The sequence below is a fragment of the Cheilinus undulatus genome, linkage group 19 (genome assembly GCF_018320785.1).
Source record: "Cheilinus undulatus linkage group 19, ASM1832078v1, whole genome shotgun sequence".
Classification (NCBI taxonomy): Eukaryota; Metazoa; Chordata; class Actinopteri; order Labriformes; family Labridae; genus Cheilinus; species Cheilinus undulatus.
In genome coordinates, this window is record NC_054883.1 from 24,372,817 (window position 1) to 24,399,292 (window position 26,476).

Here is a 26,476-nt window from a genome sequence, read left to right on the forward strand (position 1 = left end):
AAATTTTTTTATGCTTTTGGTACTTTTTGATACCACATTCTTTAAACCAGTGGTTCTCAACTGGTGGGTTGAGACCCAAAAGTGGGTCACAGGGCAGTTTTTGGTGGGTTGCGAATGTGTGTCTGGAAAAAAATGGTGGCAAAATGTCTATGAAGTATAAAAGCATTCAGTGGACATGCATCCATATATTTTATTTTACTCTCTTGTGATAATGGATACAGGTTTTAAAGGTTTCATCAACATTTATCAACATTATCAACATTTCAACTCCTTTATCTCCTTTACTTCAATGAAAAAGCATATTTTACCATGACAAGTAAATTCTCAAGCTCTTTTTCAATATCTGTAAAAATAACAAAAATTTACACATTATCATGGGGAAAGGGGGTCTCAAACAAGTCAATTTTCATAAATTTTGGTTTCCCCCAAGATACAAACATTTTCATTAACTAAACAATAGTTGCTGAAAATCGTTGGAAATTTGGGTTGCAATTTGTCATTAAAAATGCTGGTGGGTCCTGAGTAGGGCTGGGCAATTAATCATAAATTAGATAAAAACGCAGTATGGCCTGCTGCTATTTAGAAATCGCAGAAGTTGAAAACATTCAAGTGTCAACACAGCAGTCCATTTAAATATGACACACTTCTCACTAATCCCTGCTTGCATCAATGCTGAACAAGCTGCTGCTGCTGCTGGCAAAGCTTCCTCTCCTCCACCCCAGCCTCCTCCTTTATAGCTCAAAGCTTGTTGCACCCTCATATTCAGATTCATGCTACTATAGATAAATTACTTTTGAAATAATGTAATTGTTTTCTGAGTGCATTGTCATAAATCTATGTATTTATAAGGAGGTTTTCACAGCTATGCGCTCCCTGGAAAGTCAATGTATGCTGCCTGACTCACCCTGGAAGCATCTTTTGAGCAGATTCTTCTCTGCCAAGTAAAACTGCGTATCCACTTTGCAATAACATGGTTAAATGTATCATGAGCATTTTCCAGACTGAATTTAGGTTATAATATTGAATGATTTATTGCTTGAATTTGTTGAAAAAAAAAACATAAGATAAGGAACCTAAAAATAACCACATATTTAATTGTAATAGCAACACTGGGGGGAAAAATCACAATTAGATTACTTTTGCAAATTGTTCAGCCCTAGCCCTGAGACCAGTTGAGAACCATTGCTTTAAATAACACAAGGTTGCATTGGCTTTAGCTCACGGCAGCTTTGCATTTTAAATAAGAAAACATTTTTTAAGGCTCTGGCATTTAAGATGCTTGTGATCATCGTAACGTTTTAAAAAGTGATATCAAACATTTGAAAAAATCTGTAGTTATTGTGAAACTCTTCTATCTCACATGTAAATCATCAGATTCATGGAGACAGAACAGTCAAAGCATCTTCTTCAACAGCAAGACTGAAATAATGACATCTGATCAAGTCATGCGTCTGACTTACAGACAAATAAGTTGAAAAACATGTTTGGTAACTGCCATTAGAACATCCATGTGCTCTCTCCAGCAGCCACGCCCTCCTGGTGAAGAGTAGTGACGGACTGGGCCTGAGCATTGTGAGTCAATTAGCTCATATGGAAAGGTTTAGCCAAAAAAACACCCACTTTATTTTGTTGAGTGTATGCATGGCAACAGTTGTTTTGCTTTTGTGAATGGCAGCTCACAGACAATAGCATGTGGGCTGCAAAGATATTCCCGCTGCATCGCCTCAGTCCAAAACTTATTACAGTCAGACTGCATTGGCAGCAGAATCAAAGGCAGGATGGGGCGGGGGTAAAGGGTGGTGGGGGCTGGGGTGGTGTTTTTATTCCACCATAGTCCAACACATCAGAGCCTGAAACAGAGCGGTCTGGTTCTGATTCATTTCAAGCTGTCAAAAATAGTCCAGCCAAACGTTTGTCTTGCGTTGTATCGGCGTTTCATCATAAGAAAAGGCTCAATAACAGCTGGCTTACGCACAAAAACAGTATAGCTGATAGCTCATTAATGCTGAAGACGAAGCTGTGCAGCAACCAGTAAGACGCCAATGATGTGAGAGTAATTACATCAATGGATTCATTTTCTATTGTACAGCACGCTAAGCTCTGTTCAGCTGACATGCAGCGATCTGACGTCACGAGATTTCCTTCATCTGAAGCAACAAACACTGGAATATCAGGGAAGATTCAGGCCATTTGCTCCCAAACAGCACAGCCCATGCCAACATTTGACGATTATCATTTCATAAGAGAGAGAGAGGGAGAGAAAGAGAGGTTATTAGGCACACTAATCCACCAAGGCTCTGTTCTGAAACACAGTAGGTTTCACCTGCAATGAACTATTTCCAGCCCATGCTGTGTTTCTGAGTACGCCAAACCGGCTTGATGGTAATTAGTGTCTGTCAAGGTCTGGGGCTTGCTAGAGATGACAGTGGCATGGTTTATCAGCCAGAAACACAGTGATCAAAGGGTTAGCACGCTCTGGCTTGCTGCTAATCAGATGGACTCTGCATGCTTCTTGCACAGAATCATAAAGGGAAGGTACAATCTGACATTAACATACAGTACAAAGACAAAAATCAGGAGACCGAACTCCACTGGGGCACACAAGATATGTTACAAAAGCATAAGTTAGATATTAGAAAAAGAAATATCCTCAACTACCCAGATTACAGCTGGTAAAGTGGCCTTCTTCAGGTTTTATGCACAGTATACCAGGGATACACAAGAAGCTGCTTTCCATTTTCTCGGTGACATTATCATGCTCAATAAATATATCACAAAAAGCCATCCTGTATCAAAATGAACAGGAAAACCCCATCCAAAAGGTGTTGTAAGAGTTGCATATGCAGTGTGCCTCACTGCTATACAAGCAGCATGCACACCATCCTCTACCACATGGTCGAAACAAACAAAAACAAGTCGTGCAAAATTAATAAGACAGAGAACTGATTAGGCATGCAGGGTTACATAAAATAGGCTTACTTAGAATAAAATCCTATCATGGACATAACTGTCCCTGACAGCTATTATTTGTTAACCAGGAAAGCTACCGTGGCTTTTGCCCTGCAGGCCGACTTTCCTGTTTGTTTTGTCAGCTGACAATCAAGCGTTCGCTGGATGACAGATGACACTCTATTTTAGTGGTTGTTAAAAGCCCCCGTTTTTACATGTTAAACGTCCCACCTGCACAGTGAAATGGAGTTGACCCAGTGTCAATTTGGTGCTGACTGCAGGGTTAGTGAGCGTGACAGCTGAGGAGAAGTGAGAGGATTTATTCTGGATTCAGGAGGGACGAGCTGTAAACATAGGTATTGTGTGGAACACAAAAAATGTCATATACAAAATATTAGTTGTAGCTTATAAGAACTGTGATTTTTTTTCAATCAGAGTTGCAAAAATGAACACTGTTTCTGCAAATAGTGTAACCCTGCTTTTGGGTTTTATTTTGGAGTCAGGGGAGTTGACAGTATCCAAAGACTGGCACTGTGCAGAACTTATTAAACAGCCCAAAGATGCATGCATGTGCACACTTACAGTGCCTATAAAAGTATTCCTACCCTTCAATGTTTTACCCTTTTATTGATTTTATAAATCAATCATGGTCAATATAATTTGGCTTTTTTGACAAAAAAAAAACTTGCAAGAGAGCGCTTTAATGTTTTTTCCAAAAAGTTATGTATATTAAATAAAAATATCTAATGTACAGTAAGTGACTGCATAAATATTCAAGTCAGTGTTTATTTAGTAGTCACCTTTGGCTGCAATCATAGCACTGAGTCTGTGTCGATAGGGCTCAATCTGGCCCAAACATCTGGACTCTGCAATTTTACTCCATTCTTCTTGGCTAAACTGCTCAAGCTTCGTCAGCCTTCTTCAAGATCAGCCACAAATTCACGATTGGGTTGAGGTCTGGGCTTTTGCTCGGCCACTCCAGAACATTCACCTTGTTGTTTTTAAACTATTTCTGTGTAGCTTTTGCTTTATCCTTTCCATGGAAAATTAAACTTCTCCCAAGCCGTAGTTCTCTGTCAGACTGAATAAGATTGTCCTCCAGGATTTCCTATATTTTGCTTCATTCATTTTATCCTCTACCTCTACAAGCCCTTCAGGGCTGGCTGCTGAGAAGCATCCCCAAAGCATGGCGCTGCCACCATTGTGCTGCACAGTGGGGATGGTGTGATTGTGGTGATGTGCGGTATTTGGCGTCTTCTCAGAACTTTTATCCACTTGACCATGGAGTCTCCAACATGCCTTTTGGTGAACTCTAGTTCAGATTTAATCTGAACTTTCTTCAACAGTGGTTTTCTCTTTGCCACTCTCCCATAAAGTTTTGGCTGGTGAAGAACCCGGCCAACAGTTGTTGTATGCAGCTGAAGTGAGTCTCTCCCATCTTAGATGCTGAAGCTTGTAACTCCTTCAGCGTAGTCATAGGTGTCTTAGTGGTCTCTCTCACTAGTCTCCTTCTTGCATGCTCACTCAGTTTGTGAGGACGGCCTGATCTAGCCAGATTTACACATATGCCATATGCCTTTATTTGTTGATGATGGATTTAACTGAACTCTGGTGAATGTTCAGAGCCTTGGCAATGTTTTTGTATCCATCCACTGACTTATACTTTTCAACAACCTTTTCACTGAGTGTTCTTTCGTCGTCATGGTGTAATGGTAGCCAGGAATAATGATTAACCAGTGCCTGGACCTTCCAGACACAGGTGTCTTTGTACCACAATCCCTTGAGACACAATCACAGCACTGAGGTGATTCCAATTTCACTAATTTTGAGACTACTAGCACCAATTGGCTGGACCTCTGCTGAATTAGGTCAGTCACTTTAAAGGGGGTGAATATTTATGCAGTCACTTTTACACAACATATTTATGTTTAATAGGCATTGCAGGAAATTTTTGTAGATTTTTTGGGTAAAAAAGCCTGATTAAATTGACCCTGACTGATTTATAAAATCAATAAAAGGTTAATACATCCAAGTGGGGGTGCTCTTCAAGGAAAACTACTCTGTTACAATCGATTGTAGTGTTTTTTACCTACAACATTTCAAAGACAGCTGATAGGATGCAGAAGAAGGAGGCTTACTGTGATGAAAATTACAAAAGAAAAGGTTTCCACTCAGTGTAACCACAGAGTTGTTATGATGCATGATCCACTGAACTGATATAAATAGTCAGGGTTATATCAGGAGCGTAATCATTGCACACGCATAAAACACGTAGATATAACAAAGCAGGCAGCTCCACCATCTGCCAAACACATGAACATCCACCGGCTACGTCATCACATCATGCATGCTAAATGTGTATTTCATTTGAGCCCTCAGACTCTCCATCCTGCTCTCTCTCTCAGAGAGAGACGCTGGCAGATGTCAGTAGCCTTAACACGTTTCTGGCTGGCTACATCCACCAGCCTGCTTCCTCCTGCATGCCTGCCTGCGTCACCTCGGCTCTGACATCACATGTGACATCAGGCAGGACCTCCGAGGGGATCCCTGTAGCCGGGCAAACATCAGATGGCTAGAGCTGCAGTGATCCAATAGAAAAAAAACTAATTTTCTTGATGCACTTGGCCTAGAAATTAAACTGAAGACAGAGAGCGGGGCAGAGAGAGGGGAATATAATCTCTCTAACCTGCTGATACGACTGGATCACACACATGCACACACATTACTGGAAAGGGAAAGTCTAGCCCTGGGATAACCAGACTGCCTGCAACATCAGGAAGTTATCCAAGCCCACACTTATCGCTGGAGCACTCCTGAAAGTTGAACTGGTATGACTCATTTCATAGTCGTGGAGGGCCCCTTCCAGTTTCGCTGACCAACCCTTTCCTTCGCTGCTGGAAGGAATTAATGAACTGCTTCCCTTCCTTAATATGCACCCCGTCCCAGCACTCCCCCCACCCCACCCCACCTCGGGGCATCTAGCAGGGTCTTGTGTTCACACACCATCCCGGTCTCAAGGATGTGTGAAAGACCTACCACAAAAAAACACTCCACACTAGAGAGCTTTCTGGCTTTTTCCTGGGAAAAAACACATAAACTGATACTGTTGGTGCTACTTTAGCAGCGCTGGGTCTTTATTTTATTAATCAGTCGTTGTAATCTGCAGATTTTTCCCACACGGAGTGTAGAAAATGCGTCTTTACTGACATTTACTGTCAGCTCCACATGCAAGCTCACTGAGCTGTGAAAGGTCTTTGCAAGATGGAACAGATCACTCCTAGGCAACAGTTCATCTATAAATACTAGACTGTAATTCACAAGTATCATCAGGATTGATATAATCCACTCTATTCACTGATATGACTAAGTCAGGCCTGAAAGCATTTGATTCAATTTATTTCAAGGGCCTGTGATCAATGTCAGATGTATGATAGGTCTATTTATTAGAGAATCAGTGGCATTTATCAGATTTAAAAACTAAAATAAGATTAAAGAATTGTATCACCAGACTGCCAGACATTTAAAATGAAAGAATGGATCACTTTAAGTAAAACTGACTGTCCTTCCTTCACAATCAGGTGCCATATTTCTCATGTTTAAGTGTTAAACTTAACACTCACACAAGGGTCAATGCTCTATTTGCTTTTAAGGAAGCCGCCAGGTTTGTTTAGTTAATGTCACTGTAGCCTTGTCTGCATGTGGCATTGCTTTATCCATTGGCATTTCTTCTTTTCCCCTGAAAACTGAAACATTTCCACATAGATCATTTATTCCTGAGAGGAGAGAAAGTATTATTACCCAGCTTATCTTGGCTGCTTTCCATTATCTGTCTGGCACTGGCATGGACCGTGATGCACACCTGCCAAAAGACTTTAAAGTAATGGCATAGCTCTGTGTTTTCACTTCAGATCAAATAGCATCACCAGTGACTGAATGCATGATCAATTCATCAATCAAGAGGGATAAACACACTGATAACTTCTATTACAAAAACTAGCCTGAGCAAAGAAGAGTCTGATATTGGTCTATCACAAATAAAGCTGCATCATCATTTTCCACAATGTGAGACCTTTTTGTTTAGCATACAGCTAGGGATGCACAGATCCAATCCTAGTATGCAATAGTTAGTGTTTCCCACACATAGATAAGACTTTTGACAGGCCCGGAGTGGCTAATCCAGAGAGACAGGAGAATTCCCAATAGGCCAGGCTGGTTTTAGTGCCATAAGGGTGGCAGTTAATAGATTATACAGGCTGCAGTAGCGAGGTGTGGGCACGGGCCCTCACTTGCTATGTTTACATGGACCACTTGTAATCGGAATAAATCTGAATAAAATTCTTCATGTAAACACTTCATTCGGAATAAAAACATCCGATCAGGCTCATTCAGAAAGAAATTTTCGATTGAGAGAGGTGGTTTACACGGGCCCACATTAGCGTCCATGAAAACAATCAATGTCTCTCTCTGTTTGGGTTGACTTTTGTCTTACTGTGCGTGTCTGGAACGGACAGAGACAAGGCAGGAGCAAAACAAAACTGATTTATTGCCATCAGATGACTTTTTTTACCTTGAAACTTTAGCTCAGAATAGTTGGTTCAATAGTATGAGATACAGACGTGTGAAAGTAAAACAATCCAATATTTCACATGGGGAGGAGAGGGAAAAAAGGGAGCAGGTGACTGCAGTTTATTAACAACAAGGGCAAAGAAGAATTTCGGCGTTTATGGCAAATTTTTGGTAGATACTGGGACAGTGCTGCACATGTCAGATCAAATGTATGATGCAATCAACTGAATCAGATCACATCTTTTGGCATCCATATGAACAGAGAGGTTAAAATCTCCAATCAGAGTAAGTGTAATCAGATTGTGTAAAAATGTCTCATGTAACCACAGCTACTGTTTAAGAAGTGTTTCATATTGCAACTCCCGCAATTCATAAATTGTAGCAGGCCATATTGCGATTTCATCTAGTTTGCAATTAATTAAGGCAACCCTGAGCACAGCCACTGAACTGGACAGAATTCAGTCTTAATATTAGAAAAACTACAATCTAAAGGCCTCCCTGATTGGGCGACCCTGAATGGTGGGAATCATCATACGGGATGGAGGATTGACGCAACCCTGGTCGTGCTCTGGATGTTTTTGCATATTACCAGAGATGTGGGTAAATAATCCTTTGAAAAAAATAACTCCACACCTTGAGGGCAGAGTAAGATGCGGATGTGGCAAGTAAGCACAGCCTAGGGTACCATCTGTGTGGATAGTAGGGTTGCCACAAGCCCCTTGTTGTGCTGTGGGTGTCCTAAGGGCCTGAAAACCATTGGTGGTCTCCGGTTATATCACCATGGGGGAAAATTCCTGGACAAAAGAGATGCTCTCACCTTGACAGCAACCCAGCCCTGGGTTGTGGAACATCAGGCCCAGTGATGAATCCTTGGCGCCCTACATGCCAAAATTGTATGCACATGATTGTGTAGTAATATGCTCCCTTTTGTCTAGCAACTTCTGAACCTTCTCATTAACAAGTTAGTCGGCATCTTACTGGTTAAAAACGTGATAAAAGTTTATAGCTCTGTACATTTCATACATACCCTGCTTCACTTTTGGCACAAATGACATACAGGCTATCCTTCCCTGAGGCAGACAACTACACAGCTTTTTCAAGGATTAGTTTTTGGGGACTTTTTCCCTTCAGTACATAGGACAGCTGAAGAGAGACAGGAAATATGGGGAGAGACATCGCACAGATCAGGACTCGAAGCTGTGACCAGTGCATCGAGTCCTGCAGCATCTATAGGCACTGGCTCCAACAGCTCCTCTTTATTGTCCCACAAGGGGAAATTAGTTTTGCAGGAGGAGAAAACAGAAGATAACACACTGTACACAAGGACACTGACAATAAAATAAGCCCCAATTAAAAAGGCTAAAAGTCAGATACAATAAAAATAACACAACATAAAGGACAATATACACAAGATCAACAATAAAATCAGCCCCAAGCTCATTACCAGAACGGATATTACTACTATGTAATAGAAATAGGCAATACTCCTTTATGCTGGTTGACTTCTTGGTCAAAACTCTGCAGAAATTGTGAAGGATACACAGACTGCCTCGTCCAGTTTGAGGTTGATTGAAGTGCATTAATGTAGGGGTAAATCAATCCCAGCTGCACAGTCTGGTCATGTTAGTCCCACTTAGAGAAATTAACTTCAGTACAATTTCAGTCAGACTTAAGCTGAGGTCAGACTACATGATATTTTGTCTGTTCCGATGGTCACTCTGTCAGATTAGGCGATCACAGAGGCATAAATTTGTGCCGAGACAGACATGGAAGACTACATGGAAGTACGCGATCAATCACTGTGACAGATGTGATGACATTGGAAGGAAGAGGAGCTGGGCTAGATGGCAGTCAGAAAGAAGACTGTAAATAAACATGATATAAACTGGACTATACTAGATTTGTTTGTTTATCCAGATGTTATGTTGAATGATACGGCTGCTTGATGCTATGCTAATGGCAGTTATTCACGGTTGCTAATTCTGCTAGCATGTCTCTTGATGACGCAAGATGTTGTTGTCAGTCTCATAGTTCCATCTCAGAACAACTTTATCACTCTTCTTTGGCGTTGCCATTTGCTTTGTTTACATTTGTGATAGGGATGCATAAGATTGGATTTTTGTTGATATCCGATACGCTGACATTTACAAATAATTTTGGCCAATACTGATATTTAACCACGTTTTCATCCTGAGAAACATGTAGTCTGACCTTGCAGATAAACATTTCCATGCATTCTCACAGCAACACAATCAGCTTTTCATGCCTGTATGTAAACATACTGATTGGATTTTACCCTCTATAAGCTACAAATTCACCAATGCATCAGTTTAACATCAGTCTGGACCGATAACAGCCCTACTGACTAACATCGGCCCATCTAGAAAGAATGAGGCATGAGCTGATGCTGATTCAGAGGCTAGGTTTATATTGGGCAGAACAGGTGATCTGTTGGACTAACTCTGATCCTTTTTCATGGCCAACTCATGCTTCAAAGAGACAAGTGGTGAAAAAACATCAGCTAAGTTGGCTAAATTATTTCTGTATCAGCACTGGCCTTAATATTAACCATTGGTGCATCTCTTTTACAAGCCTTTGATGTTAAATAGGGATGCAAAATATTAGCTTTTTGCAGAAAATGCCAACACTTCAAAGTAATTTCAGCCAAAACCAATACAATATATGCCCTAACCCTATGCAACCTAACCCTAACCCTATGCAAAGAGAGGCTGAGTCAAATGGAGCTGAAAGGGAAGTGTGGATGTAGACAGAAAGCCTGTGCTCAAAAAAATCGATATGGCAATATATCGTCACATGCACCTTGCCAATATCAATAAAGATTTTGTGTAATCAATATGGCCATAAATGCTTGAAAGGCAGTTTTAAAATGTACACCCTCCATGGGGCAGTTAACGAAAAAGCCAGCAGATGGCAGGTGTAAAACTGCATGCTGCACTCCTCACGCCAAAACAAGTTGGTATCATGGTAACATACTTTCTATTGCTAATAAGAGTAAAAGCATAACAAAGGCTTCAAGCAGCTGCTCCAGGCAGTGTCAGCAGCGCTGTTCAACCCCCACTCATGGGTTCATTAGCAGCTGTTCCGTTTTATGCAGAAGTACAGAAAAAAAGTTCTTATAAATGCAAGTAGGCTTACAATAAGGTGAAACCAGAATATTATAAGTATGAAAAACAACAGCAGAAGATTTTTGCAACACATTATCACTGGTTAAAATGCACGTGTTGTTATTGTGCACACAAGAGGTAAAAACGATACTGCCGTTAGCATAACAGTATGATATGAGAAGGACAACAGCTCAGTCTGAGTCCAATCATCAGCTTGTTTCATTCTGACACTAAAGAGCAGCCAGGTAAAAAGCCAAACGTCACACGTTTGTATTCGTGTGATTAATGTGAAGCACGGTATTAAGGGAAAGATGTGTTTTCCCCCTTCTGAAGTTTAATGTCTGTAACAACAGCAACATGAAGCGAGTGTTTGCTTTGCACAGCATCTCCGTTGGCCTGTCTAGGGATTTAATACGAGTGCTGTAGCGACTCGCAGCAAAACAGCTTAAACAATTGCTTAACGGTGAGTTTAGATGGAGGGTTTGCTTGTTTTAAATCCATGAATATTCAAAGAAGCGGGCTGTGGTGATTAAAAAAAGGTCAGAGAAGACACTGTAGACTCTGTAATAGCATGAACTCACTGGTACTGCTGCTAAAGTTAAATCAATGTTAAATATGCTTACACCAGAAAATCAGGAAATACTTTGATATGATATTTAGGCCGTATCACCTAGGCCTAAAATATATTTTTCATTTCAAAAAAATGGCTCAAAAGTGTCTCCTGTGTAAAGAGGGGCCGAGACAAATGAAGCTGCGAGGGAAGTGTGGATGTAGAGAGTCTGGTAGTTATTTTATAAAATATTCAGGGCTCACAGTTGGCCCCCTTTGAGTCTGTGGTGCCAGGCAATCACTTATACCTGATAATACATTGGCACATTTCGATGATATTAATTCAGATAGGATGCTGATATATTTGTTATAAATATTGGAAGAGATTTTCCAATACTAGCGTGCCTATAATACTGTACATCCCTAGTGTTACAAATCCATTATCAGTCTGGCTCTAAAATAGACTTGAGCCATAACAGACCAGTCCAGAGAGGAGTGATTCAATTAACTGTTGTTGGGTAAGAGGAGGAAATTGCATGAATAAGATCTGCACTTTGGAGCATGGTACTCCATCAGTTCCCTGTAGCATTTACGTGTTCACATCATCTCCAACTTGAACAGCTCAGGTGAAATCTTGGCTTTGACAACCCAGCCTCCCAAGTTCCCCAAGTGACAGTAACAGTTTATATGCCAGATCATCTAAAATTAAAGCCATTAAACCACATTGTGACATTATTAGAGGTTCGAGTAAAGTGCAGAGCTGCAGCAGTGTTTCATCCATCCAGGCTATTAAATATTACTACACTGTAAAAACCTTTTAAGTTCAGCGGTCATTATTTAATGTTAATCTGATGCATATAACACTATTTACCTATTTCAGCTCACTCAGAGCGGTATTTCTATCATAATGGTGTAGTCATGCAAGATTGTGAGGCGGTGCGTGCAGGAGGAGTCTGCATGGGGGAAGGAGAAGAGAGGTCAAGCAGCAGCCATCATCATGCAAACAGCAGGTGTGACAAAGTGACAACATGCAAACATCAAAGCAAGCTCAAGTTGGCATTAAACCATTTGCTGGGGGCTGTTTGCGGCTCATTTGCATGGCCATTTGGTGTTTCTGATCAGCCGAGCAGAACCGAGAGCTGTGCACATACTGGACCAGAGTGCGGTCACCATGTCGTTATGAAATGATTGACAGGCTTGGCATGCAGCTAGCCCCCGCTGGTTCCCTTCCTATGCAGGTTGCTGCCATAGCTTTTCTAGCTTGGCCCAAATGCGCGGAGATCACACATGCAGATGCCAAAGTCCCCGGCAACATCTGCTTTTAAGGGTTCCTCCTACTGGGGATTAGACTAATGCTTATTTTAACGAGATTGAAGACTTTACGCGGATAAGTGGAGGTCTTTGGTTAAATTTGGCGGATGAATGACCTACTATGCGAAGATTGCTCTGTTTTATAACTCCATATGGCGCCTAACACCTTATCATGCATGGATGAAATTTACAACAAAGCAATTCCACAAGTTAAAATTGGTATTTCAGTAAAAAGGAACACAAAGTGCCAAGCAAATGCATGCCATGTCAAAGTATTCCGCTTAAGTCCTGGAGTAGCGTTCTTCTCCATAACAAAAACATGGACTCCTACGGTGGAACATATAAAACTGCGTATTTGTAGGGAGTTTGGCCTCTCTTCCACAGCCCAGAGAGCGGCTCATACAGCTGGGCTAACGCTAGCCTGGCTAGCTCCATCAGCAATCTTTAACCTTCAGCTGAGAGGAGCGCGTCCGCAAACAGTGGCAGGCTCCACCGCTCACGCTTCAAGTTTAAAAAAAATCAAGACCTCCGCCGTCCTCCCAACACCCCCTTCACCTTCTAATGCCGCGTCCTCGGAGCGCCACAGTTCCGTCCTCAGTGCTCTAATCCCGGGCGGAGGAGGCAGACGCAGCCGGGCAGGAGGTAGCTGGCTCGGCTTGGCTGCAAGTTGAAGGAGCGCTGGAAATGTTGAACGTAGAGCAGATGCGACTCTCTCCACCTCTGCCTGCTCCTCTCAGGAGGAGCTGTCCGCCTCCTCCGCCACGAGTCGGTGAATTAAAAAAGCGATAACCCGACGAATGAGTGGGGTGAAGGCGGACCTGGAGACAGCCTTACCTGTGAAATGCGTCGTTGCGTTGCCGCCTAGTCCCCAGCGCTCATCCCCGCCGCTGCTCTGGACGGACTGAGCAGGAAAGTGGTGAGGGAACAGCCCCTCTACTGCACAGCGGCGAGGAAACATCCCTCCTCTCCTCTCCTCTGCTCTCCAGCGGGGAGGCAGCTGGATGCTGCTCATAGATAAGGTCACTAATCAATCAATCAATCTATCTATCTATCTATCTATCTATCTATCTATCTATCTGTCTATCTATCTATCTATCTATCTATTTATCTATCTATCTATGTGAATGTTAGGGTTATGGTCCTTTTAGAATAAACATGATTTATGTGCAGAGCTTCAAAATAGTTGGAACTCTCTGCAAGAAAAAAAAAACTGCAAGGTACAATCATTATGACAAAATGTTATAAAATTTTTCCTCCTCACATTTTAAGTTACATAACTTATTCAGGCTGGTGTATGGATGGGGGTAGGGGACAAACATGAATTAGAAAATCTAAATTTGATTTGCATATTGTGCCAAACATTCAGTCAGAAAATTATGGAAATCTTTGTCACTACATCCATGTTTGTTTCAGTCATGTTCAAAGGCTTTCTTCCTCCATGATCTTCAGTCTATAAACAGTATTCACCCCCTTTGGATGTTTTCCCCCTTTATTGGTTTTATAAATCCGTCATGGTCAATTTAATTTGGCTTTTTTTACACAAAAATTCTACAAAAAATCCTTGTCAATGTCAACTTGAAAACAGATTTCTTTAAAGTAATGCCAATTAATTAAAAATCTGTACTGTAAAATAAGTGACTGCGTAAATTTTCACCTCCTTTAAAGTGGCTGACCTAATTCAACAGAGGTCCAGCCAGTTGGTGCTAGTAGTCTCACAATTAGTGAAATGGGGATCACCTGAGTGTAGTTAATGTGTCTCAAGTGATTGTAGTATAAAGACACCTGTGTCCAGTCACTGGTTGATCAGTACTCCTGGCTACAATTGCACCACTAAGACAAAGGAATACTCCAAGCAACTCTGAAAAAGGTTATTGAAAAGTATAAGTCAGAGGATGGATACAGCAACTTTTCCAACACTCAGAACATCCCCCAGAGTTCAGTGAAATCCATAATCAAGAAATGAAGGAATATGGCACATGTATAATCTGCCTATAGATCAGGCCGTCCTCACAAACTAAGTGAGTGTGCAAGAAGGAGACTAGTGAGAGAGGCCACCAAGACACCTATTACTACTCTGAAGAAGTTACAAGCTTCAGCAGCTGAGATGGGAGAGACTCTGCATACAATAACTGTTGGCCATTCTTCACCAGTCAAAGCGTTATGGGAGAGTTGCAAAGAGAAAGCCACCATTGAAAAAAACTCAGATTAAATCTGGACTAGAGTTCACCAAAAGGCATGTGGGAGACTCACTGATCAAGTGGAAGAAAGTTCCCTGGTCTGATGAGACGCCAGAATGTTTGGCAGACAGCAAACACTGCACATCACCACAAACACACCATTCCCACTGTCAAGCACGGTGGTGGCAGCATCGTGCTGTGGGGATGTTTCTCAGCAGCAGGACCTGGAAGGCTTGTAAAGACTAAATCAAGACAATGAGTCTAAGCATACAGAGAAAGCTACACAGAAATGGTTTAAAGACAACAAGAGAAATGTTCTGGAGCAGCTGAGTCAAAGCCCAGACCTTAACGTTCTTATGCAAATTTCAGCGGATTTGTGTGGTTGTTGGGGGGAATTTTCCATCATTTTCATAAAATTTTGGGGAATGTATTTTTAGATTTTGGGGAATTTGATAAGAAGTTTTGTGGAATAGATTTGGGGGCATTTTTTATTGGAAGGTTTAGGCTTTACGATAAAGTTTCACTGAAATATTTGGGGATTATTTGATACATTTTTCTGTACTTTTTACTTGATGGTTCAAAAATGTTTCATAATTTTTACACAAATTTTAGGTAATTTCTTTGAAATTTTGGGGAATTCATGTGTATTTCAGAAAGGAAATTTCAAATAATTTCAGAACTTTTAGTGGAAATTTTGTTGATGCTTTACCTTAACGAATCTTTGTGGTCCATTATCAAAATGCCTCCACAATACCTCTCTTACTGACCGACTATGACTGAGATCCCCAACAACTGGCAGACACAGCCAAAGCATGCACTTTAAAACCAATCTAATGCTGTATTTTCTGCTGAAACACGACCTTCAGGGGGGTAAAAACTAATGCTGAAGGCTGAGTTTTTAACCTTATCAGGTCCTACTGACCCCAAATAAGAGGGGGGAACTAAAAATACATTCCAAACAAAAGCTCAGGTCTCAGGAAGTTTATGTACAAAACGGGAAAAATAACAGATGAATTTGAAAACTATTCAATGCTGCGACTTTAAACATTAATCCTGAAATGCTCTAATGTTAGATTTATGTTGTATTTAGTGTAGTTGATCGATCTTTGCTCCTCTTTTTTGTTTGGTTGTTCTCCTCTCAGGTTTTCCAAAACCTACTTTGCAGCCGTCTGGCTCCGGGCCCTCATAGCAAAAGGTTGTCCGTCCACTCCACCTCTTAAAAGAACAGAGGACCCTAAAACCTCCATAATATTGACACAGATGTTGCATATAACTAAATCCCCCTGAACTAAAGGGAGGCTGGTAGGCCTGGCTTGTATATTTCTCCCTGTGGAAATCATTTGTGGAGTATCTGACCACTGAAAGACATTTATTACATCCATTTTGCATGTCCAGTCTGCCTGACCACTGCTGTTAATGTGTCCCCTTGGCAAAGGCTGCAACACTAATGATCATGTTTACATCTAGAAAGCCTAACTTTGAATAACCTACTCGATTGTTATCTCCTTTCCTGTTAAGCTAGCTATTGTTCCAGTTGTTGACTTTGCATATCCTGCGGCCACTTCTACATGGAGAAAAACATCCATAATGGCTTGATAGAGTCATGTACTGAGTGGTTTGTTCCCTTGTACAGCAGAAAGCAGCATTTAGACAGCAGAGGTTATTATTTTGGAGTGTCAAAGCAAGGGCAGACTGAGAGAAGTTAAAGAAAGCTGACAGGAACAATAGGATATGAGACACTTGAACTGTTGTGTTACAGTAGTTTGGAGGAGACATATCATTTAATCTGGCTGTGACTTAACCAGCATCTGCTCAGTATCAGAGAAGGTCAACACTCCTGCTGCTCCCAGTGTTCTGAGCATGCATGCCGCCTTTACTACTCAAAGATCTGCCCATGTCTGTTACCAATTGTTCCGTACATATGCAGCTCATATGCAACACTCTGAAATGTGGTGCAGAGATGCTGATGTCACCGCTCTGTTTGCCAGTTGTGGTTTGGAGCGTTTGGGAGCAGCTCTGCCCACGGTGGGCTGCTGTAAAATTCCCCCTTAACTGAAGCCTGTAACATCTTGACTCTGTAGGTGTTGATATCTCCCTGCCTCTCTGCTCAGTGAGCGATATCAGCCTTGAAGAAAAGTCTGACATGAATTCATGAATCTTAAGAGTGTTAACTTTGTGCAGGGCAGCTGCATTTCTAACAGAGCAGCAAATTTAAAAAGCTGATTCAGGACAACTCTTTTACACTAAGCTGCTTTCCGTGGGCATGAAAGTTAAACCAAAAATCAAGGACATCTTTGACAGGAACTGCATTTAAATTGTGTCAAAGCCCTGAAAACCTACCCCTTTTTTTCTGAGATTGGGAAAGCTTGAAGGCAACAGACTAAAAACATCTATCTGTCAGTAAGAGGTACCATATGTAGATATTGTGCACTAAAAAGTCTCATTAATTTAAAATGATGCATGAAGTATTTGTCCACACCTGTTAATTATTGAATTCAGGTGTTTCAATCAGACCCATTGCCACAGGTGTATAAAATCATCCGCTAGCCATGCGGTCCCAATTTGCAAACATTAGTGATCCTAAATGGGTCGTTCTGAAGATTCACTGACTTCAGGTGTGGTACTGGTTTGGATGCCACCTTTGCAATAACATGGTTGCATCCCTGCTGGATATTCCACATTTAACTGTAGGTGATATTATCAGAAAGTGGAAGAGTTTAGGAGCAACAGCAACTCAGCCATGAAGCAGAAGACCATGCAAAATCACAGAGTGGGGTCAATGACTGCTAAGGTCCATGGTGTGTCAAAGTCTCCAAATGTCAAGCAGCTGCATGCAAGCCTCACATCACCAAGTCCAATGCCCTGAGCAGCAGTACGATCTGTCTCTGTGGAGTCTAGACTCTGGTGCTGAAGGTATTGGCTAATGATGTTGCATGAGGCTAATGATGTCATCTGAGGCTGGTAAGATAGAAAAGCTGATTAAACTGTGAAGACTGGGGTGATCCTGATGATGGCTGATTGGATGAAGGAGGAAATGAATCTGTGATGTGTAGACCGGACTGTGAAGCTGGTGGGACAAAGAGGTTGAACACTTTGCAAAGACTGGGGGAAAGCAGAAATGGCTGATGATGACGTCTTGGTGATTTGAAAAGCTGAAAAGTGCCGTGAAGCGATAGATGAGGACACATAGATTCACACCATCACAGTATCAAATAGAATGTTAGAGGGTGTAAAGATGGCAGAGCTTCGTTTCAATGCATTTGTGTTGACAATAAATACCACTTAAGACAACCTCTCTCCTTCTTTATGTAAAATTCATAGATGTCAGGAAAATCATGGTCCACTGTAAAGTTAAGCTGTGATGACCATATTTTATTTTAAACCCAAATAATAATCACAAAAAAATGAACTCAAAATTTTTGTAGTACAATGTAGCCTAATGAAAATGTAAACCCCTTTTTTAAAGTGAAATTCCCTTTTTTGCCTATATTAACAATGCACATGGGCAAATTGTCAAAACATTTTGGACAGTGATGTCAGACTTCATAGCTAAGCCATGATGTGCACAAATGTCAGGATGCAAAAGGATAAAGTAGAGGAAACTGAAATAACTTTGGGGTAAAAACAATGAAATAATTTGGAAAGAAAATAGCTAAAAATAGTTAGAAACAGGCAAAACTGGATCAAGAAAGGTAAAGATGGCAGGGGAAAATTGTTGAAAGTGGCAAAAATTGGTCAATTTAGGTGACAAAGGGGCAAAAAAGTGAGGGAAAATGATGAAAAGCAGTTAAAAAGTGGCAACATTTGGTTGAAAGACAAAAAATGGGTCAAGAAAGGCAAAAATGGGTGGAAAAATTTTTAAAGTGGTTGAAAATGGCAAAATTGGGTTAAAAGGGGCAAAAATGGGTGGGAAAATGGTGAAAAGCAGTTAAAAGTGCCAAAATTTGGTTGAAAGATGAAAAACGGATCAAGAAAGGCAGCAATGGGTGTGAAAATTTTGAAAGTGGTTAAATATGGCAAAAATGGATCAAGTAAGGTGAAAAGGGGGCAAAAAAATGAATGGAAAAAATGGGTAACGCTGTTAAAATGTGGGAAGATTAGATAAGAAAGGCAACAAAAGGGGCAAAAAGGGTTGGCAAATGGTGAAAGTGGTTAAAAATGGCAAAAATGGGTTTAAAAGGGGCAAAAATGGGTTGAAAATTGTGAAAAGTGGTTAAAAGTGGCAAAAATTAGGTAAAAGGCAAAAAAATTGGTCACGAAAGGCGAAGACAGGCAAAAATTGGAGGGAAATGGTGACAGGTGGTTAATAAGTGGCTACAATAGGTTAAAAGTGGAAAAATATGGGGGTGATGGAAAAAACAGGGAGAAACATTGATGAAAAGGGGTCAAAGAGTGGCGCAAATAAGTTATTTCAACATCAGAATCCAAGAATAGCTTGACACATCTTTCAGCTCCAAAAACAGGTAACTATTAGCCAGGATGCTGGCACCAATGCTGCAATACATAATGCACTGATATATAGATCACTGAATCACAACTGAGGAGGGCCTATACTCTGGGTTTGTCAGGGGCCAATTCTCTGGGTTTGTCAGGGGCCCATTCTCTGGGTTTGTCAGGGGTCCATTCTCTGGGTTTGTCAGGGGCCCATTCTCTGGGTTTGTCAGGGGTCCATTCTCTGGGTTTGTCAGGGGTCCATTCTCTGGGTTTGTCAGGGGCCCATTCTTTGGGTTTGTCAGGGCTTCAGAAAATTCTGTGGGTGAGCCTGTGTGTAGCTCCTATTGAACAGGGTTCTTTCTTCAGATCAGTAAGTAGCAGAGCTGAGCAGCTTGATTTGGATGTGTCTAGTTGAGCAGCAACATTATGGGGTCAGTGGAGACCAAAGGTGCGGAGGTAGTACATGGCATGGAAGCACTTTGGGGATAGGATGCACAGCTGATGGTAGAGAATAATTGTTGTCGATGGCAAGAAAGCAACACAGTCTTTAATGAGATACAGCAGCAGAACGGCAGCTTTCAGCAGCAGTTTAGGCTTCCTTCTGGAGCGGAATTTGACGTAACATCCACATTCTTGGCAGGAATAATATGATACTCTATATGGACAAAAGTATTCAGCCACCTGACCATTACACCAACAGGGACTATCAGGACGTTATATTCTAATCCATGTACTTTAATATTGTCAGCCTTCCTTTTGCAGCTTTAACAGCGTCAGCTATTCTTGGAAGGCTTTCCACAAGATTTTGGAGTGTTTCTGTGGGAATTTGGGCCCATTCATTCTGTAGAGCATTTATGAGGTGACGCAATGATGTTGGACGAGACAATCTGGGTTCCAGTTCTACAGTTTTCAACTGCTGTAAACATGAAATGATAGAGAATAAAATCCTTGGTGCTACATCCTAACGTAGAGTTCAGTAGCTACCACTGTTCTGAGTTTTCTTTGCACTCTAAGTCGCTGCGCAGTTGCATGACTGGAAGTTTTGAATAAACATGACAAATCCCTACAAATGTAGCTGTGACATTTGATGGAAGTTATTTATAAGTTTGTAGCTAGTAAGTTGCTGCTATTGCGTGTAAGATTATACGTGAGAAGGTGCAGATATGTTCGTGACTTGTGGAATGTGTGGGCTGTGATTAAGTTGGAAGCTGCCAAATGACAACCTGTTAAATCACCTCTAATAAAACTCCTGCAATCTAGTATTCAGTTTATAACCATGCTGAATGGGATCATTGTATTTGCTCTATATTATGAAAGTGGTTTATAAATTACATTGCCTAATGTAAGTCCACAGCGTGTCGCCTCAGTGTGCCCTAAAAGACTATGATTATATCTAATCAGTGTATATGGTATATTGTGTGAGCTGCCTCTGCTGAGGTGAGGTTCACTTCAAAGGCAGCTGAGGAGAGAGGCTGGCTACAGTAGCTTTAAATAGATCAGCAGGTAATGGGCTTTGGAAGGATGTAATAGTAGCAATCCTAATGTAGCGAGCGCGGCCACCTTTTAAAGCTTGGCATGATCCGGACAGATTACCATCGGGGGGCTTCGGTGCCACCTGGCAAACACCATCCTCTCTGTGATCAGCCTAATTTACGGCCGCTGGTCAGGCTGAGGCCGGATCACAGGATTTTCTTTCAGTTCTCTTCTGACAAATAACTGATGATGATTTAACCTTCATTCTCTGCAACAAAAAGAGAATTTACCAAGCCATTTGAAGGGGAACGTGAAACTGTTTCCAGATGGATTTTGTTTAACATCACTTCAATGGCTCGCTCTCAAAGAGAACGCCAAAGAATGATATTTTATTGCTTCTGCTCTATCTAGTCTGATTTCAGGAGTTGGATGCTTTTTCATACAGAAAGAATGTGCTAAACTTGGCTCAGCTATTATAACTGCACATTTGTGGGCCTTGTGGAGCAGAATTGTCCATTTCCCATCAGAATCCATCTGCAGACCTATAATTAGGATTATTTTAGGAACTCCAGAGTACCCAGTGGTCACTGCGTCCTCTGAATCTATCTGACAGAGCCACAGGAGCTGCCCTGAACACAAACAATTACACCACAGTGCAACGTAAACACAAAACTAATTCTGTGCCACATTCCTCTGTCTGTCACTGCCGCCTCAGATGCAACAGCAGGAAACCGTTGTCAACATTTGAGGTACTGTTGTGCAGCCATGATGAGCATGTGCTCCTTGTTTAGAGCTCAGTAACACTGTTGTCTGTCTCCAACCAAACCAATGAAAACAGAACGTGTTACTCACTGTATCACATGCTACGAGATGATTACTTTTCAAATACACTGAGAGGGAGTGAGGACATTACATCATATCCCAACACTGGTTATCTAATCTTCTCAGTTTCTTCCTCCGGAAAGCTTTTATTTTTCTGGGATATGATCCCACGGCAACCGCTCAGTAACTAGCTGAAACAGCAGAGACAAACTGTGAGAAAAATAACAACTTTATTAAAGCATTAACAAACACAGAAGCCCTGAATCCTCTCAAATATGATTTCAAGGCTTCTCCCACGTTAAGCAGATGGGATCTAACCAGATCTGCACCAACAAAGCAAATCCTAAAGCAGCTGGGTTTTGACAGAGTAAAGTGCCTACTGTAACGCGGGCCAGATGTGGAGAGGGTCTGACGGTAAGAGGTCCGAGCCTCCCTGGGTGTATCACACCACCCACAGGCCTCTGCTCGGGAGATCTGAGAGGCCGACCGGGGATTTCTTTGTGTTTTGGTCCGGCTGTGGATTGTGGTTATTGTTATAAGGTAAGAGATCTGTGGAGAAGAGGGCATGCGGGCCACTCTCAACACATGAGGATCATGTAAAGCCCCCTCACCTCTGAACCCATGGTGTGAACAGCTGCCCTGTGTTGTTGTAGCGATTCACTTTGATCCACCTGGATCCAGACTCATAACAATAAATGTGATCATATTGTGTGGGGGGAGCTGCTTTTAGAAATCTTCATCTACCTGGTTTTATGATACCAGTCCAGACTAAATATTCTCCCACAGGGCTGGATTAAGCCAGCAGGGGGGGCAAAGGGGGTAATAGTGAGCTATTGGCACCTGCTGAGCTCGCTGTGTTCCTCAATTTAAGCTTCATAAATATACTTTTATGACTCATCATTCATTCAACTAAAACATTTAATCTGCTAATCATAAAGCTTTGGGTAGTTGCCTGATTTTCCAAGCTGATATCAGGCCTCGTCACCAACACTTTCTCTGACATCACATAATTCCTTTTGAATCACATTTCTCAGCACTCATTTTGGCATGAAAAGCAGTAAATTCTCTCTCAAGTCGCCCTCATTTCTCCAACTTGCAGCTTCTACTCTTTAAATGACTTCCTACAGTTCCCAGAAGGCCTTTCATCAAACCTCTGAAGCACTTAGCAGTGATAACAGTCAGCTGTACCCTGGGAGTACTTTTGCAGTTGCCATGAATGAGGTGGGTGTTGCAATAGGACTTCATTTTTATTTTTTCCCTAATATACCAATAATGCATGCTTAAATACTGACCTGGTTATTTTATGGCTGTGTGTCCACTTACAAGTAAAGCATGAGTTTGTCTGGCTTCAGAGCCACACACTGGCCTACATTTGCTCAACAACGTTGCTGATTCATCAGGAATTTGTGAAGTGATGAGTATTGTTGGTCCTGTCATTAAGATTCTTTCTAGTAATACTGTAGTCTAACATTAGAATCCTTCCTACCTTTAGCTTGATACCATATACAGTCATGTGCATAAATTTTAGGCATATAGGGCACTAAGGATCCATCATGGGCTTGTAGCTATCCTATTGCATGGTACCGTAGGCTGTGCTACATCCACCCCTTACTCCACCGTAAGGGTATGGACTTTGTTATTTTCCAATGCCCCTGCATTTGCAAGGACATCCAGCGCACTACTAGGGTTGTGTCACTCCTTCCCATCTGGCACTCTCAGGCTGGCTTACTCACTATGATACACCCTTGGGTATGTGAATATGTGAAATAGTCTATATGCCGCATCAGGTTATATGATCTGTGTCGGTGAGTAGGTGAGTTTAGTTAAAGTTGGTCATGGTTGTAGTGAAAATGTCATGTTGGGATAAGTTAGACCCCTGTTAAAATTGTACTGGTTTCAATGAAAACAGAAGAGGCCCCACGTTAGAGCCTTGGGGAACTCCACATGCAGTTTTGACTGCTCAGGTGTTTAGTTACCTCAAAAGAAGTCCTTGTCTTTAAACAAATCTAGTGCTGTGCCAGAAAGTCACACAACTGGTCAAGTCCTTGCTCTGTCTACATCATTCTAAAGAACTATGGAGCTTATAATCAACAATCTCAGGATCTTTTCCCAGGGTCAGAACTGAACTGGGAAAAAATGCCTTTAAATTTACTGCTCCCTTTGCCTGGAATGATTTAAAGAAAGACCTCAAACTTAGAGAGCTGGTCTCATTAACAGCTTTTACAAGGAGGTTGGTTGACTTGGAGGCAGTCAGATTTGGCTGTAACTATTCTGAATGATGTGTTTTGATTGTCATTGATTTTAACAAATATTTGCTGTTTTCTCTTTAAGTGTACATGTGTTGGACATTTTATTTGCATGACTATTTGTTGTTTGTAACTCTGACTGTGCTGCTGACTATCTTGACCAGGACACTCTTGAAAAAGAAAATTTGTTAATCTCCAAGAGGTATTTTCTCCTGGTTAAATAAAGGTTAAATAACTAAGTATATAAACTCAGGCATAGCCATGCTGGAACAGAAAAGGGCCTCCACAAAGTGTTGCCACAAAGTTGGAAGCATAGCATTGTCCAAAATGTCTTGGTATGCTGAAGCATTAAGATTGGCCTTCACTGGAGATAAGGAGTCTAGACCAAAGCCTGAGTAACAGCCCCATATGGTTATCCCCCCTCCACCAAATTTTACGGTCTGGCAGGTAACGTTCTCCCAGCATCCACCAAACCCAGACTCACTATCTGACTGACACACAGAGAAGCGTGATTGGTCACTCCACAGAACACGTTTCCCCTGCTCCACAGTCCAGTGTTAGTGTGTTTTACACCACTCCATCTGATGCTTGCCATTGGACTTGGTGATGTGAGGCTTGGATGCAGCTGCTTGGCCATGGAAACCTTTTCATGAAGCTCCCACTGCACATTTTAGTGTTTACATAAATGCCAGTGGAAGTCCAGAACTCTTCAAGTTGCATTGGCGACTTTATGCACCATGCACCTTAGCAGTTGTTGACCCTACTCTATGATTTTACATGGTCTTCTGCTTCTTGGCTGAGTTGCTGTTGCTCCTAAATGCTTCCACTTTCTAATAATATCACTCACTGCTGACTTTGGAATATCCATCAGAGATGAAATTTCACAAACCGTCTTATTGCAAAGGTGTTCAGATCATGCAAAAACATCTGGATTTTGTTCAACATCGCTTAAGACTCAAAATGGAAATAATGAGAAAAACCCTGTAGATAAATGTATGCATGTCGATGTAGGGCTTCCTTAGAACACATGGACAAAGATGGAAATGTCAGTAAGAGATGCTGTAAAGCTGTTTCATGGGTAAAAACAAGTTTAAACATTTTCATCCAGAGGGAGAGAGTCAGAAGTGGAAGTCATGTTCTGTAGCAGCTCTGACCTCTGATCTAATTCTGGATGGAGTCAGTGTTATGTCAAGAATGAAGCTATATAACGCTGAAGCTGTTTGTAACATTTGTTCAAGTGTTCATTAGCCTTAAGAAAGTCCATCTAACAGTATCCTGTCAAAGCATGGACTGCTGAGCTGCCCAGGGAGAATAAAGACTTTCATGCTCTGAGGAAGCACTCTGCATCAATACAATCCTTGTACTTAATTGCTTGTTTCATTGGATCTTGGATATTAAGCCAAGGACTGAAGAACAGTGAGCCATCTGGCTGCAGACCTCATCAACCTCCCCTCTTTGCTTTTCTTAGATTTCATTTAATCTGCTTTAAGCTGCCTGTTTAACAGCGTTGGAATAATTGGTGGGAGTGGAACCAATGAAGTAATGTAACACCCATTCTCTCCTTGTGCTAATTGGTTAATTAAATAAATCCACCCTCCATTCTGCTGTTGCCAGCCTCAGATCTCCTTGAAAAGCCTCCAAGGTCACAAGACCCCACTCTGAGAAGACATCCCGTTCTCATTTTATGATTAAGCCTCGTGGTAAGGCTCAAAGTAATCAAGAATTCATAGTGTTCACATGTTGGCCATTTTCCTCTGATGCCAAGATCAGGAGGAATCTGTGGATCTCATAGCAGTTTGAGCTGCTGTAGTCAAGGCTTATTAAAAAAGCACATCTGACCCCTTGTTATGATGTCTTGGTTGAGGACTGATCACCAGCTTAATAGAAAATTAATAGATGCACATCAGTCCATTTTTCTGCATTGAAACAACATATTTGCACAGACAGTTTTACCATTCGGCAAAAGAAGGCTGATGTATTGGGCCTCCTGCACCAGGGAGCCTTGAGGCATATGCAAAGGTGCATCAAATGTGAAGTAAACAAGAAAATACATATAATTAAGATGAATATTTGTAATGTAAGCTGGACCCTGGACCCCCCTCTTAGGTTCAGACCCCTCAAAAAGTTCCTGTATGTCTTATATCAAGACACCTAGATTTATAAAAGTATCAAGTCAATGAAATATTGTATTTCTGTGGTAAAATGGCATAAAATAGATGAAAAATCCAGACTTGTGGCAGAAGAACTGATATTACAACTTTACTGTGAATATATTTGTTACTTCTATTAATTACAACTCATCTCCACACATTTTGATATACTGAAATATGCAACTTTGAGATACACTTTATTGCCAAAAGTATTCATTCACCTGCCTTGACTCGCATATTAACTTAGGTGATGTCTGTCCACCCTTTGAAGCTATAACAGCTTCAACTCTTCAGGGAAGGCTTTCCACAAGGTTTAGGAGTGTGTTTAAGGGAATTTGACCATTCTTCTATTTGTGAGGTCACACACTGATGTTGGATGAGAAGGCCTGGCTCTCAGTCTCCACTCTAATTCATCCTAAAGGTGTTCTATTGGGTAGAGGTCAGGACTCTGCCAGTCAAGTTCATCCACACCAAACTCTCTCATCCATGTCTTTATGGACCTTGCTTTGTGCACTGGTGCACAGTCATGCTAGAACAGGAAGGGGTCATCCCCAAACTGTTCCCACAAGGTTAGGAGCATGGAATTGCCTAAAATCTCTTGGTATGCTGAAGCATTCAGAGTTCCTTTCACTGGAACTAAGGGGCCAAGTTCAGCTCCTGAAAAACAACCCCAC

The 26,476-nt window shown here is 41.5% G+C and overlaps 1 protein-coding gene across 2 annotated transcripts in view; it reads right to left on the reverse strand.

Moving 5' to 3' along the window:
- Window positions 1-13,426, reverse strand: part of jcada (junctional cadherin 5 associated a) — a 44,447-nt gene extending 31,021 nt beyond the window's left edge. Inside the window, exon 1 of one of the 2 annotated variants that reach the window (XM_041813953.1) lies at window positions 13,335-13,426. The gene's annotated coding sequence lies outside the window, so the exon portion shown is untranslated. Of the gene's footprint in view, window positions 1-13,055; window positions 13,242-13,334 lie in introns of those variants that run through there. The other variant, XM_041813951.1, reaches the window with a different exon arrangement.
- Between the last annotated feature and the right edge of the window lie 13,050 nt (window positions 13,427-26,476).